Source organism: Adelges cooleyi, unplaced genomic scaffold (assembly GCF_023614345.1).
Source record: "Adelges cooleyi isolate 19-005CV unplaced genomic scaffold, UGA_ACOO_1.1 ACOO_flye_CR_arks_rails_tigmint_CR_PRNA_36, whole genome shotgun sequence".
NCBI lineage: Eukaryota > Metazoa > Arthropoda > Insecta > Hemiptera > Adelgidae > Adelges > Adelges cooleyi.
Genome location: NW_026096035.1, coordinates 34,373 through 51,293, shown reverse-complemented (window position 1 = coordinate 51,293; position 16,921 = coordinate 34,373). Strand labels below are relative to the sequence as shown.

Here is a 16,921-nt window from a genome sequence, read left to right as displayed (position 1 = left end):
GAAAATGATAAAATCACTTTCGAAAAAACGCTTCGATGCAAATCGGTAGTTAGTATTCAAGCCAGTACAGTCCAAACCAAGCACAGTATAAACCAGCAAAGTTAAAAGTTTTAAATGAAGGTTCTATATTTACAAATGAGCATCAAAGCGTTTATTTGAAAGCGATTTTATCCGAGAGGACTAGTACAGTAGAGTATTGGCATAATGTTATCATAGCAATGAGGAAACGGAGAGGTCACAGGTCTACAGGAATTATTATAAATAAAAGTGATAAAATTGAATAAAATCGCTTTCAAATAAACGCTTTGATGCTCATTTGTAAATACAGAACCTTAATTTAAAATTGTCTAACTTTGCTGGTTTATACTGTGCTTGGTTTGGACTGTACTGGCTTGAAAATACTAACTACCGATTTGCATCGAAGCGTTTTTTCGAAAGTGATTTTATCACTTTCAGATTTAAAAATTCCTGTAAACCTGTGACCTCCCCGTCCCTACTATGCCCCGACTCAACTATACCCCGTCCCCACTATACCCCGTCCCCACTATACCCCGACCCCACTGTACTGGTTTTTTTACTCGTGATTTTTCGTGTAACCCAATGATTAAATCCTACATTCGTAACCGTCGATCGGTTACCACTAACCAGCAATCCCTATTTTCTTTCTGGTTATTGAAAATACAGTACATTTTTTAATGAAGTCTTTGGCTGCTATGAGAGCTATACTAAGGACTGGGGGTCTAAGGCATGGAACATGGGCCCCCTAGTTACTTTTAGAGATTTGTACAGAAAATATTTGATGATGCATCTAACCTATATTTTAGGCTTTTGAGTACTTAAACCCAGTTTTGAACGCAATTTAGAGTTGAGTTTCAGTAATATTTAAAACTGATTTTGAGTAGTTTATGTACTGAATAATTTACATACACACGTTAACCGATTGTAAATTGTGTTTCATAAACCAACGTCATATTATTCCACGCTAAGAAATGTGTCAAACAGATATTTTATCGATGGGTAGGTTTGAATTGAAAATCTAATCGTTTGCTGGTAAAACGAAATTGTTTTTGTGTTTTCTGCTGCTGTTGTCGATAGGATTGTTCTTATTTGTACAAATGTTTTGAATGCGAAAATATTTCACTGAACACAAGTATTTTTTGGTCTAAATAAGTCTGTACCTACCATATGCATATTGTTGTATTTTTCGAGAAGGCGAGAAGGTATTGGTTTTACTCTGATGAGTGTTTTTTTTTATCTGTATACACTGTAACTTTTTTAATACTGGACCAATTCCTTTGAGTAGCAACTCTATAAATCACAAATGTCAGCTTGTTGGTACTTTGGGGGAGGGGGGGGGGTAAAAGTTGAAAAAGTTTAATTCTTTACAGACGAAAGTTGAAAAAACCAAAAAAAAACCGTACGAGTTTTTAAGTTAGAACTTTTACTGGCTATAATTTCAAAAAAAAGAGTCGGATCGAATTTAAATGTATAAGAAATAATTATTTGATATGCCCACACTCGTCAGTTGTGTCAAACTTAAACTATACCCATTTCCCACCCCCCTAGGGGGGTACAAGTTTTTTTGTTTTTCGGGGTTTTTAGCCGTAATTTTAAGACCTTTGAGTTAAAAATTTGTCAGTAGTTGGAACTCATATGTATCCATAACATATTAAACGGGTGAAAAATTCGGCACTACAGATTTTTTTTAATTGCCGGAAAACTGTGTTTTCGCAGATTGCGTATATTTTAACAAAAACACCTAAAATCTTTAAAAAAAATTTATCCAATCATTAAAACAATTTTATGTATATCTATGCAGAATGATACTATTAAGTTTTGTGCTCAAGTACCACTTTTGACTTTAAGTTTGCACAAATTCAATTTTTTTTTTTAACTAAAAACCCGGTGTACCAGATGTGAGAAACGAACAGAAACTAAAAACTATCAGTTGGTAACGTCTATCCGTGTTAGGTTTGGTTAGGGCCCTTTGGTCGTTACCATAATTTGTGTTTATTACATGATATCACAGACGACTAAATCGTGTAGCTGATTATAGTAGACAATCGATTTATCGGGAAAAGAACCTATCCATGTACTTATTAAGACACACTTAATGATTCTGATACAAAAAAAACCACTGTCGTTATCTCGTTATTTTATCGCCTGCGTTATATTACCCTACCGAAGGTCAACTATAAGTATATGAGGTCCAACTAGCTGCAAATTATGAAGAGGACTGTTGTTTTTTGGATTCAGATTAAGTGTTGGTTTTTATGCAGTTTACCGCCCCAAAATGTATTTTTTATTACACAATTTTTTTAAAGGAAAACTATTGTTTTGCATATTGTTATACTGTTATTCATTTAAAGTGATTCACGCTTGATTGTTTAAATTATCTTCTATGAGATATGTAATCTGCTTCGTGCTAGTTTTAATTTTTTAGTTTATAATTTTGTATAAAATATTTCATTATTTTATTACTGTGTTCAAGTTAAAATACATTTTAATAGTATTTAAAAGTCATGAATGATAGTACTTTATTTTATGACTAGATCAAATCTCGTGACCATTTAACATCATGATACTGCTGCTATACTATTATAACAGCAGGTAACAGCCGACCACTAGTAGCTATACACGTTAGTAATATTTAACTAATAAGTAATATATGTAGGTAAAATTTACTGTTTTCTCCATCACAGTACCAGTATACGATTTATTTCAATTTAAATGTAAGAAAATCAATTTTTCTTTAGAAAATAACATGAAATTAATATACAGGATGGGATAGTAAAACGGCGAATTTCTAATGTCGTCGAGTAGTCAGTAGTCGATTACCAATAGTAGTGATTGCACTACGTAGTTATTATTATATTAACTTCAAATTTATTAAACATTATTATATTGCTAACGTATTGGATTACTTATTGTAATATTAACGAATTACTCTATAATACTTTTCTTATAATTATTAAATATATATATATATATATTACAATTAACTAAAAAGTGTTCTACTTATTGAAACCTACTCCTAGTTTTCCGTTACAAACGTTGGTCGTTTACGGTGTTTTGTACGCGGTCATCCGACCGGTGCACTACAGTGATAATTATTATGATTATTGCGTTTGATTTTGGAAATTGGGCGCCAAAACCAAAATAGGACTCCGACCGGTCACACTACTTATTATGTAGACGATTTGAGGGGAAAAAAATGAAAAAGAATTCGCCTGTCGCCAACTAATTTTGGAATAATTGAGTTAAATTAAAAAAAATAAACCCCAGTACCTCAATAAACTACAGCACCGACTAAAACGACCAAAGGGCACCGGTCTCACTACTTTTCGGTTTACCCAAGGCGGTTGTGAATCACAACACGTGTTGGCAATATAGTAACGTTTACCGAAACCGGAGACCTCCGGTTTGACGGATTGACTTGTAAGTATACCGTCTTGAAAAATAATTGACTTGAGCGACGATTGACGGCGGGTGAGCACACCGCGGCACACGTGATCCAATAATACATAATATATTTTGTCAGCCAGACACCGCACAGACTTATATGTAGACCTGTGTATATAGTTCCAAGTATATAAGTACTTGCACAAGACTGGTTACGTGTTAACGTATACAACGATTTGTTTTTAAAAAATCGATCAGCACATAAAAAAACACCACGACGTCGTCGTGTCGGTGATGATAGCGTATAATCCTCTAAACAATATTTCCTTATAATAATATTACTATGACGTATCTTAGGACAATCTTAAGATCATGGGCCGTCGCGTACTACCGCACAGCTGAAAGAATATTGTGACCCACACTGCAAAAGCAAGTACTTTGGGTAAACAACGATTTAAAAAGTTGTTGTAACAAATCGAGTTTCGTTTGCATAGAGTTGTTTTCTATTCAAATCTTTAATATAAACATGGCAAGATGTTTTTTAATGTACGGTTTTAATACTAACCTAACCGCCACCACGTGGTACAGGTAGGGTTAAGCGGGCGAATGTAAAAGTGTTTTTTTCAAATGTCAGTAAAAGTATTGAGTTAAAAGTAATTGTCGACGGTATCTAAAAATAGCTTCACTACATATGTTCTGTTGTATAACGGTATTAATAAAAAAGATCCAATAACATGCGATATTTCTACAAAATATATTTGCATAAAAAAACAAACCAGTAAACTTGTGAAATACAAAATCATTTTATGATTGTATAAGTGTTGTATATGTGTATAAGACGGGTTACGCACCATGGCTGTGGTGTACAGCTACTTGGAGTATATACAATTATTTTATACAAAAATAATATAAGTTATGTGAAAATTGTTAATGTATGATAACATTATATGATATGTGAACGTTTCAAATGAATAACAATATACATTACAATGACACTGACGATTATCCATACTAGAAACATCGGCAGAAATACCATGATAGTCAGAAGTTTCAGGAACAGTGCATAAAAAGTCAATACAAGTAGCAAAGGTGCAATAGCCGTGAGTAAGAGTACCAGTATGACAATACTAGCAAAAATCAGCACAATAGCTACTGCACTGACCACAACTCCGTAACACACCTTTGCGAATAGGCCTTTGCCCATTTCTCGGATGCCAGTCAGAAAGGTCGTTCCAACAACCTGTTAAATACATTTAAAGAATACAGCGATAGAGTTAAATTCAACAATTAGTTTTAAACTTACAAGTTCTGGTCGGTGGGGTAGGTATATAACTGTTAAAAACAAAATAATATGTAAATTTCTATGAGAAGTTTATTACCTGTGTGTCGACCTGCAGGATCGGCAATATTGGTTTTCCAAATTCAATAAGTGAAGTTCTGTCAAGGTTTTTGACTTCGGGCAACACCATGCCAAAACCCGGGTAGGAAATCATATCTACACTGCAGTGTAAATGGCGGCTGTCCATCGTCAAATTCCAATTGACTTGTTCATCTTATATAACTTTTTGAGAGAGGTATTTTATATTTTAATAGATTTCGGAGAAACTTTTAAGCGAAAAATATTTAAATTTCTATGAGAAGTTTATTACCTGTGTGTCGACCTGCAGGATCGGCAAATTTGGTTTTCCAAATTCAATAAGTGAAGTTCTGTCAAGGTTTTTGACTTCGGGCAACACCGTGCCAAAACCAGGGTAGGAAATCATATCTACACTGCAGTGTAAATGGCGGCTGTCCATCGTCAAATTCCAAATGACTTTATGTGGTCCTGATTGGCTCATTGTTCCAATCAACACAACGATCATCAACACAAAAACCGTAAAATACAGTTCATACATATTGTATTAGCTGTAAGAAATCCTTCGAAACAGGAAAAATTAGCAAAAACGGTTCGGAGAATTATGTTGTTTTACACTGAAATGGTGCGGTGATACAAATGTAATAACAGTTACGTTATAAACAAGCCGTTTTTAATACACATGTTACCTATATTAGTAGTATTTGCCAGCATATATAAATATATAGAATGGTTTTTTTAAAATAACATATGTTCTACTTTTTACCGTTAAAAGTTCCGAAGTGTATTTTACACTTGTTGTAGGTATAATATGTTAGACCTATCTTCAGACTTATAAGAAAGCCAACGCTCGGTTGAGGCTGTACATAACAAATCTATTACAATTTTGAAATCCCCAAAAAAAAATATTAATCATTGTCAATGGTGATTTGAAATAATCTATTGGTATGATAGAAGCCCAGTGACACTCAAGTTTATTTTAGTAATATCCTACGGCCGGGGAAATCATCGGTTCAGAAACAATGATTTTTATAAATAAATGTGTGATAATTATTCTAAAAAAAAACCTTTTTGAAGAATGTGCATAATATTCTATTTTTGTACTTTGGTAAGTACAAAGTTGATCGTCTGTCTACAATAATAACAAGTCACTTTATTTCTAGGAAAATATTAATATTCTGAAAAACCGTGATTTCGTATTCTTTTTGGTTCATATTTTACTATTTATTTCAATACTGTGAAAATTCTTAACTTTATCTCTTATACGTTAAAAGATTAGTGACTTTATTGTTCCAAATTAGAACAACTATTTTTAACTCGATATAAAAGCAGTAAAAAATTAAATTTTACTATCGTCGTTAGTTTTTTAAATTTCTATCAAAGTATCTGTATTTGAAGTATATGCGGTTTATAGCCGATGTACAACATTTTACACCATCGGTACCAGAAGTTGGATTTTCAATTGCTCTGAATAACCCTATTAAACGACACATGTTGAGATAAATTGCAAAATCTGGATCTTTTTCACCTAAAAAATACAAAAAAATTAAATTTAGCTCATTCGATATTAAAAGATAAAGTCTCATCCTTATGTTACTGTGTAATGCATCTTTGAATTAAGTGTATTTTAAGAAAAATCCAGTATCCACGTTGTTAACGCTCCATAGTTGTATTATTATTAATTGATTAATGTATACAGAAAATTATATATAAAATGATAAACAAATTTGATATGCATATTTACTTATTACAGTACGGATTAATTTTTTTATAGCTGGGAGAGTTGATAGTCTTCTTTTTCATCTCAAATTTGTCAGATTAGTGTCATTAAAATCGGCTTAAAAACAAAATAATAAAAACAAGTTTAAAAATATCTTGTTGCTAGTAGCGTGATATAGTTGAATAACCATTATACGTTATGATTAGCCTAAAATATATAATAAAACCTCACCCTGAAAATTGTTTTTTTATTTCTATTTTTTGAGCGTAGCAATGAGACTAGTCTTACAGAAATTCTAAAACAAAAACTTGCCCCCTTTTGGTTGAACTTGTTCATAATTAACCAAGCTATACCTCTTTAATATGCATGTAAAACTGTGATTAGTGGTTACCTTCGTTTATCTGAGGTGCTTCGATACCTATAACCAAAAAATAAAGCAAACGATTATACAGTTAAAAAAAAAATCAAATTTTATTTTCCATTTATAACAGTTTTGCTTATATTTGGGGAATACTTAGATAAATTATTCAACCTAATACAATGTCAAAACTTCTAGCAGCCGCGTTTAAGTTAATGAATTTTAATAAGTTTTGAGCAACCATTTAAATCTTAAGAAGGTATCGCAACGCCTATTTTTAAGGAGTAAAGTATAGGCAATTTTTCACAAAATTTTAATTTAAAGGTTAAACTGTGATGTGTAACTATTAGTTCAATAACTAAGACTCTATTTTGGTAGTTAATTTATTTTTTGGACTATTACAGCATCCTTGAAAGCGATTTAAAAATGTTTTTTCATCTCTACATGTTTAAGCAGACTGAAAATATCTCGATTAATTTTGGTTTTAGAGTAACAGCACCTATTATAATATTGAAACAGACGCCCTCTTAAGAAAAAATCATAATACAAGTATACAACTTTGAACTTTAATAGAATATTTATCGTATTTATTGCAACCATACAACTATTAAATTTAATCATTGTTCGTATGAAAATGTAGGTTTTCATATTTTATACCTGTTACAGAATATACAGAGTGAAACTCATTTTCTCGGAAAATATGAATATTTTGAAAAAACATTTTTTCCTATTCTTTTAGGTATAAGTTTTACTACATTTTTCAATGCTTTGAACATTTTTATTTTCATTCCTTATACGATAAAAAGGGTCTAAGTTCACGTTTTCAAATGGCAACATATGTTTTTAATTCCATAAATTTGTAGGCAAAATATTTTAAAGTTTGAATTATTAATTTTTATCCATTTAGTCGTTAGCTATGACTTTGTACAGATATTACATTTTTTCTTAAATATTAATATATTTCTTTGGTTTTCCAAAGACCGGGAGCCAATAAAATACTTATTTATGATCACATTGTGCGAAAGATGAGTACACAGATAACCAAACACAATAAAATGTTTTGTGATATTTTGGTTGACCAGCGATTCATATTAATTATAGATTACCGACTTTTCTAACACACCGTCATGACAGGTAGGTTGACAGACCTATATTGACAGCGGCTAATGAATGGCTATTTAACTACAACAATCAAAAACCATGGTACAAGTAGGTTGATAACTGCTGCTATGATGATAATACAAAATATTATTATCATTACTTAAAGGTTTAGTAAGCGATGGTTTAAAAGAGAACGTAATGTCTAGAAGCCGATAGGCTAAAATATCGAATGTCTGGTGTATTGTAGATACCTATAACAAAAATGTATCAAACGTAGTACGTTATGTCTTGATATTGGTTGAATTAAAATCCTTATTTGTTCAGAAATCACCGTCTATGCCATTACCCGATAATGACGTACTGTACGTTTAGAATGTAAATATCAGCATAATGCATTAAATATGTATATTAAAGGTCTGGTGGTTTAACAGAAGTTCAAGTGTTTAAGAACTCAAGAGTAAAAAACATGAATGAAATGTCTAGAGGTCAATCTGTATATAATAAAACTTAAAAGGGAAAGAAGTGAAGAGTGATAAAAACATTATTTGGATTTTTTATTGACTATTTGATGACAGTGCTTATAAAAACGTCCAAAGAGAGGTTAAATAAAATGTCTCGATGCAAACCTTTTAAGTTTTTAGATCTGGTGAGTTACATAATATAATAATAAAAATATTCAGTGCATCAAATCAAATACCTATGTTATTTTATACTTATCCAGTGACATATTTTCTATGTAATAGATAAATTAATATACATTCATATTTTTTAATCCATATATTTAAATCTATAAATTGATATTTTTTTAGATGGCTAACCAATAGTTCATCCTACTAAATGATCATAATTAAAAATTTCAATTTTATTTTATTTTTCATTATGTAATATCAATTTTTTTTTTATTTGAATGATATGTTGAAAATCAAGTATGTGGTGTTGCTTACTTTACGGGCTTGGTAAGCAATGGTATAAAACAGAAAGAAATGTTTAGAGGTCAGTCGGCTAAATGTGTGGTATGGTGTTTTGCGAAACAATACTTGTTTAAGTGTAGTACCTATACTATATAATATGTCTAGATATTGGTCATTAGAATCGTAATCTGTTGAGAAATCATATCTATGTCAGTATTTGGTATTGTACGTTTAGATTAGAATTAGAATTTAATCATGAAAGGTACACGCGGTATACTAAAGAGGTCTGCTGGTTTGTCAGAAGTCCAAAATTGTAGAAAAATTATATGTTTGTGTATCCTGTGAACTCAATAGTAAAAAACAAATGAAATGTACCTAAATTAGTTATAATAGAATGAATAGCACAAATTATAAGTTAATCTAATCTAACCAAAGTGTAATATTCGAATTACAGTACAAAAAATATTGAAAATGCATCTTGAAATATTTTACATCAACAATCATACATACAATTATTTAAAAAATTGGCAGTTAAAAATGTAAATAAGTTATTAGTTTTATTATTTGCTAAATGAGTTTGTAACATCAACAAAGTGATCTTGCATCCAATTTGACATTCTTATTATTTTTCGGCAGGCATGGAAATCAACAGACACTGTAAAAATTTAAATATATGCGAATATAGTTAGTATATGTTATTTATGTATAAGAATGTAATTAGACATACCAATACTGGTCGTTTCCAACGGTCAAAATATTTGGCTTGTATCGGTATCACCGATTGACAGTCTTCTCAAATTGGTGAATCCAACGTAGAAAAATCAAGTGGTAACATTAGGAAGCAAACTATCCGTTAATCAACATCAAAATGAATAACTACTGAAACAAAAACTCTGATCAATTAATAACCTAACCTAACCATTGAAATGAAAGTGATATTAATTTATCGATATTAGTTACGTTAGAGCACTACCATATTTAATTAATTAATAAATATAAGAGTTTAATTTAATTATTTAAATTGGTGTTAATTATTTGTAAATTCAGTTTAATTGCCTACAACAATGTCGTATACAGTATTAACTCGATACGCACAACGTGATACCTTTTAAAGATGTTATACTAGGATCCTTTTAAGTTGATCAAAGCCAATGCCCAGCCGTTTAAACCTTCCGGAACTATACTTCAGCCAGACGACTAACCCACACTAAGTAGTAATCAACCAGACGTCTAATACGGGTTTAATCGTAATTAGGGACTATATTCAATTATACCTAGTGCAAGATTAATGCCTATTTCCGTAAGTATAGAACTTTAAAGAATAAAGACTATTTGCAATTTTGATCACTAAAAAGGTTGTCCTAGCACACGTTATTTAAAAGGTAAACTTTAACTCTTAAAAATGAGACACTTAAGGTAACGTTAATAAATAAATACGCAAGTCGAAAATATACTATAGAAATAAAGTATAATGGCACAAAACAACAGTCGATACAATAAGTTCTCCACCTAGTTAATGCTAAGCGGAGAGACGCCTTTGGCTTGTTTTACATTCACCTTTTATAGTCAAAAATAGTTAATATTGTTTTGCTTATTTTACATTAAGTTAATGTGGGTCATTTGAATGATTTGCCGAATTGGCATTATTGTTATACAGTACATAATATTTCATTATTTGAACATATAATTTGTTTTGCTTAATCTATTTACTTAAATTCTACTCTATACTACAACAATAACTGACTAAAATTAAGACACACCCTTATATTAACTTTTAAGTGTTTAGATATGGACAGTTACATAATAATAATAATATTCAGTGCATCAAACACCTGTATTATTTGATACTTTACAGAGACATATTTTTAGATGGCTAACCAAAAATTAATCTTACTAATAATTGAATGTTAAAATAATTTTATTTTTCATTATGTATTATCAATAAAAAAAAAATAGCAATAGCAAATTGTTTAGGGTGAAGTGAATATTTCTATAAATAATGAAATAGTAAATGAAATGTTAATGTGCCTCAGATATTATAATATTAATCACCTATTAAATGAAAAATTAGTTCCAATAAAAATGATTTGACAATATTATTATTATTATTAAGATTAAGTGTATTATTAAGTTATATCTACACCAACAGCAACTAAAAAAAAGAACTTATACAATAAACTCCTTTAAAAAACGGTCTAACAACACAGAATGTTGAACGCTAAAATAATATGTCTGAAGGCAATACTTTATGTCAACTAATGTATATAATTTTTAAGCACACAAAATTAGCCCCAGGTGTTATTTAAATTATAAAACAAATGTATAATGTTTTACTCATTAACAAAGTATCTAATCATTGTGCAAATATTATTATACACAAATACAGGGGTAAATTAAATGGATTTAAGAAGAGATGCCTGACCTTAACCGCAGAGATTTTTCGATGGCCGCAGGAAAATCAATTGTGGACTTCATGAGACGCCAGAACTTCCACAACGCCTTTAAAAGTATAATAATAATAATAATAATTAGTAATTGTAGTATTTGTCATATTCAAATACAGAGTAGATAGATAGAATATTAATGCTTACCGGTAAACGAAAGTGTCGCAGAGTAGGTATACCCATTGGGAACAGCCTAAAACAGTTTATGCACATACATAGAAAATAAGTAGGTAGGTAATTACAAATATATACAACGGAAAAATATACAAACAACGAAAAAATAATATACCGCTACTATCACATGCCATGGCGGTGTTTATCAATCGTTTGTTATATTAATTTTTTTAAGACACGACTGCGTCATAAGTTCAATAGAAATTGAGACGACGATGAAATATTAAAAACGTAATGTATACATACCTACAGAACGTTACTTTTTCAACTCCAAAACCCAACCGCAAACACTGACCATAAAAAAATACTTTTTCCGTTAATATTTAAGACACATTTCACGTTTATCCGTTCGGAGATAAACAACACGACCGCCGCATGCGGTGCGCCGTTATCAATGGCCCAGACGAAATCCGCGGCGGCTATGACACCGTATATCTGGCCGTAGAAAAAATGAACAGCCGCCGGACGCAGCCTGGAAGAAACGAATAGCCTACCAGTAACGTTTTATTATTATAAGGATATACACAACAAACGCGTAATGAAAACACCAACTGACATGACCGTTTCAGACCCACGGGTATAATATTTGTTAAATATTAAAATACAATTTTACCTTCAGAGTGGACATGTTATTATGTCTTCGAATTTTTGCCGTAGACATTTGACATTTTTTTAAAATAATTTTTTACATTTTCTCAAATAATTGGTTAAAACAGCTGGCGATTCCAATAATTATTTCCTCTTTTTCCTTCTCGTTGGATGGTGTATGATATTACTGTCTGATAGAAAATACTATCTGCAAAAATAATAGTGCACAATGTTTTTTTTTTAATATTTAAAAAAATAATAATACAAAGCATAACATAATTTATTGATAGGTACACGATTATCCAGTATCTATGGATGATGTATGTTAACAAATATTTCTTCTAGAATTTATTGATATTAAATCACCTTATCGGTTTTTTTTGTATAATTAATTGCTGAATTAACAAAACTTTGAAATATTAATGTACCTGTTTAAAATACGATTGTCATACTTCTATTTTATTTGTATTCTATGGGTAATACCGACTGACAGTTGATTAACTACGGATTTATTCTAAGTTTGTATCTGTAGGACATCATTTTCCTAAATATACAATAACAAACGTATTTACCCGTATTGTAGTCGTTTTAACTTTTTCGTTCCATTCCACAATCACTATTACTTACTGCCTGGCTTGTATTACACGGGGAAACTACTATAATCTATAATTCGGTATGAGACTACCCTACCTACCGGGCAATTATTGTATATATTATAATAATTTGGTGGTCCTGAAAGGCGCAAGCTTGGCGGCGTCCACTTTGTAGTTGGCGGCCAAGTATTTCTTGATGGCCGGCAACGACGACCCTTTTTTCTCCTTCAGCTCCTCGACGGCCGCGATCACCATCACGGCTGTGGTAGGATGGGCCGACGCGGCTTTCTTCGCCTTTGGAGAGGCGGACTTCTTTTTCGGCGACGAGGCGGCCGGTGCTGGTGCGGCGACTGCGGTGTCGGTCATGGTGAAGCAGGTTGAAATAGACTCCGGTACTCGGGTAAAACGAACAACAACGGTGTGTATAGTTCGCGTTCGGCCGTCGCGCCGTCCATGTATACTCGTCGCCGTACCGACTAGTAAACGTTTACGGAATCGAATTTTCCGTTTTGACGTGATCCCGTTCCGTTTAATCTCGTTTTTTCCACTCGAAAATCACGTGACGGCGACAAATCTCGTTCTCCTCAAAGCCGACGGTATAGCGAAGCCGTCGGCCGGTCGAATTTTCACTTTAAATCGACGGCCGCCGTGCCGTAGGAGGTTGTTCCGACCGGTCCGACTATTCAACACCTCTTTCGAGGTCGATTAGAACTCGTTGATTGCGAGGTAAACTAAAAAATCTTTTCGATTCGCAATCCGCACGTGTATTGAAAAATTATCGCGTGGGGTCTAAGAGTCCGAGATACGAAGAGACCGGAGGGGGCGGTGTCGAATTCGGGTCGTCGGTAGTTTTACGCGTCGCGTAGTTATCGTCAAAACTCTACGCGATATTTTGACGACGGCAACGCCGACCGAATCGACTTGAGATTACACCGAAAATAGTAAAAACAATTTGAATTGTCGTTATAAAAATATATTACGCGTCCGGCTATTAAAGCCGCCCCGATTTCTATTAAAAATAAGACTGCCGAACGTTCGACTCTATTTTAATTAAATCGTTAACCGCTTCGAACGAGTAAACCGTCGCGATTAAGACGTCTTTACGTCTGTTTAAATTTATTTTATATATTTTCGAAAGTCCAAGACCGATTTATTACGTCTGCTCAACAGTAGTATTGTAAAATATCTAGACTCGCCCGCGATCGGCGGGGGTCCGTGTCCGTGATGAAGGTTTCGTCCAAAGTGTACGAGGCAGCACGACGTACGAACAACGAGTAGCCCGTTTACAAAACCGATTACGTTCCAGAAGATTAATATCGATATTATTATTTTAAAGTCTTATGACAACGTTTTGGTTTATTTCGTCTTGAAATAAATTTCCAAAACCCGTTTTTTACCCGATAAACATATACTTTATGTGTAGGCTCATTTTCAAAAGTTATCGTCTGCAGTAATTGCCGCGGGGCGTGTAACATTGACAGTTTGTCGAATAAAAACGTATTATCAACATCACGGTTTTCACATAGGTATCACATATTATATTTTAATATTAAAGTCGGAAACGATTATTTCTCATTTTATTAAACGAAAATGCTAATATTATTATGGTAAAATTAGAATTACAACATATGTGTTGATTGTACATATATTTTTCTATAGGAAGAAAAACCTAGGTTTACCCAAGGTATGAACAACACAAAAACACACTAAAACCTACATAAATTCTACATTTCTGCACCAAATTCGCTCAAACCTAGACCAAACTCAAGAGAATTTTGTCAGCAATCAGAATACATGGTCAAATTGCCGATTTGTGTGATTTAAATGGTCGAAAATTTGAAAAAACCAAAATTACGACCTAGCTCAAAATTTTCAAAAAACTGAATTTTTTTCCAAAAATACCCAACCAATATGGCTCTACTGTGGCTTAAAAGATTCACAAATGACTCAGCTTGCCTTTTAACTTATACATATGTGTTGATTGTACATATATTTTTCTATAGGAAGAAAAACCTAGGTTTACCCAAGGTATGAACAACACAAAAACACACTAAAGCCTACATAAATTCTACATTTCTGCACCAAATTCGCTCAAACCTAGACCAAACTCAAGAGAATTTTGTCAGCAATCAGAATACATGGTCAAATTGCCGATTTGTGTGATTTAAATGGTCGAAAATTTAAAAAAACCAAAATTTCGACCTAGCTCAAAATTTTCAAAAAACTGAATTTTTTTCCAAAAATACCCAACCAATATGGCTCTACTGTGGCTTAAAAGATTCACAAATGACTCAGCTTGCCTTTTAACCTAGATGGTTTGAGCACGTCTGAGTGTCACGCCGGTGTGACCCGGTGTCGGCCGCCGGTGACGCGGCGTCAGGAGTTCGTGACCCGGGTCACCGCACCTCGACAGTCGGTTACGGCGCCTTGTCGGCCCTGGGTGACCCGAGATTTTTTCCGGTATTTCTCGATTTATAATATACTTAATTTTTTTTGTATATATGGTTTATTATAATATATGTTTATAAGTATATATTTACTCACTCAGTGAGTTGTAAGATCTAGGATCCGATTGAAAAAAAAAAAACATTTTTTTTAAAAACACCGCAGACGACGTTCGGCTGAAGGTTATTACGGTCATTTCGGTCAGCAGTGATTGTGTAACATACTCGATCAACATACTCATGCCAGACCATTGGACGGATGTGTATTGGTGTGTTTGTTTTTTTATTCGATTGATGAAATATTTTTTTTTAGAATATCTGTTATATGACTCGCCTGTTAAGTATCTAAAACCATTTTCAATAGTTTACTTTAAAAAAAATTGTTTACCTGTATCACAATAAATGGAGTATATACCTTTTACAAAAAAAAAGTGTTGGTTTATTTTTTATCCTTTGACCGTTTGATTGATATAATAGCATTATAAAACATACTCAAATGCGTACACTTGTTTACACGCAACCCGTAAAATGTAGTACCGGGTGATTGGTTAACTATGGACCACTCAATATCTTAGAAGATATTAGACTTTTTTAATTTTTTTTTTTTTATACTTTTATAGTAATTAGTTGGGACAAATTTTATATATATTTCAAAATTTTAACACCATCCCTTATGCGTTAAAACCATATCAACTTTGGATTTTTAAATGGTAACCCCCAATTTTTTTTTGATGATCCTGTTTATTTTTTTTAAATTTAATTTTAGGCGTAAAAACTAGGTAAATCGATTGAGTAGTTAACGAGCTACACAGTTTTAAAATTAAAGGGAGTGTAAAAAATTAATTAAATAACTTGGAGATGCTAACATATTATGGTGACACTTGACTGCTCTTCAATTGAATCTTCAATCATCGTTTACTGAATCAATAATAGGTAAGATAATGTATTTATTGATATAGGTGTATTGTAAAAGTACATTTTTTTATTAGAAAAATATAATTAATCGTTTTTTTATTATTCATGAACTTATAAAATGTTTTTACATAATCAGTTTTTTTGGATTACTTATGTTTATCATACTTAATATGTTTTATTAAAATGCGTTACTTAAAAATTAACGTATAACTTAAAAATTATCATACTTGTATAATTATAAAAAATATATGTGTATACTGATATTTGTTGCTTAACCATATAATTATTTAAGTATCTAAGAAACTTATTTAATTTTTTTAATTAAATGTTTCAGTATGTTCAATATTAATATGGACTATCTCAACTTACATTGATATTTGTTATTGTCTACAGCTACACTACTACCAACGTCAAATTTGGTGTATTATATTATTGTAGTCAAACAGTCTAAACCAATTCCATCAATACATTGTCGAATGTTGTGGCATTCAATTTTCAGTAAATTTATAGGTGTTTTATTTTAAGGTAAAATATATAAGATCATCAGTTTGCAATAATTTAGTTAATTTCTATGAATTCATCACTAACAATTTATTATTATTATTATTATTTTTTTAGATACTGTGGCACACTATTGCAGATAACGGTTTTCCATTAGGTCAGTAAAAAGAATAAGATGGATTCACAAGTTCAAATCAAATATTAGACAACTATATATATTTAGTTATTCAGCTAAAAATGTAATTCAATAAAATAATTTAAAAGTACTTTATCATGTTAAAAGTGACATAAAGTTTTTAAACTCTAAGTATTTAAACACACGTATACTTAACATATCTATAATTATAATACATTATTTATTAATTATTAATGATGAATTCTTTATTTAATATTAATTAAATCTAAAATGCCGCTGA

General features: G+C 31.7%; 1 long non-coding RNA gene across 1 annotated transcript; it reads right to left on the bottom strand.

Annotated features, from left to right (window-relative positions):
• Positions 1 to 9,386: 9,386 nt before the first annotated feature.
• On the bottom strand, positions 9,387 to 13,150 carry LOC126840127 (uncharacterized). Its single transcript, XR_007686048.1, has 6 exons — positions 12,078 to 13,150; positions 11,711 to 11,954; positions 11,438 to 11,483; positions 11,269 to 11,345; positions 9,574 to 9,722; positions 9,387 to 9,501 (listed from the first exon to the last, which is right to left on the bottom strand). It is a non-coding gene; the product is annotated as an uncharacterized LOC126840127 (long non-coding RNA).
• Between the last annotated feature and the right edge of the window lie 3,771 nt (positions 13,151 to 16,921).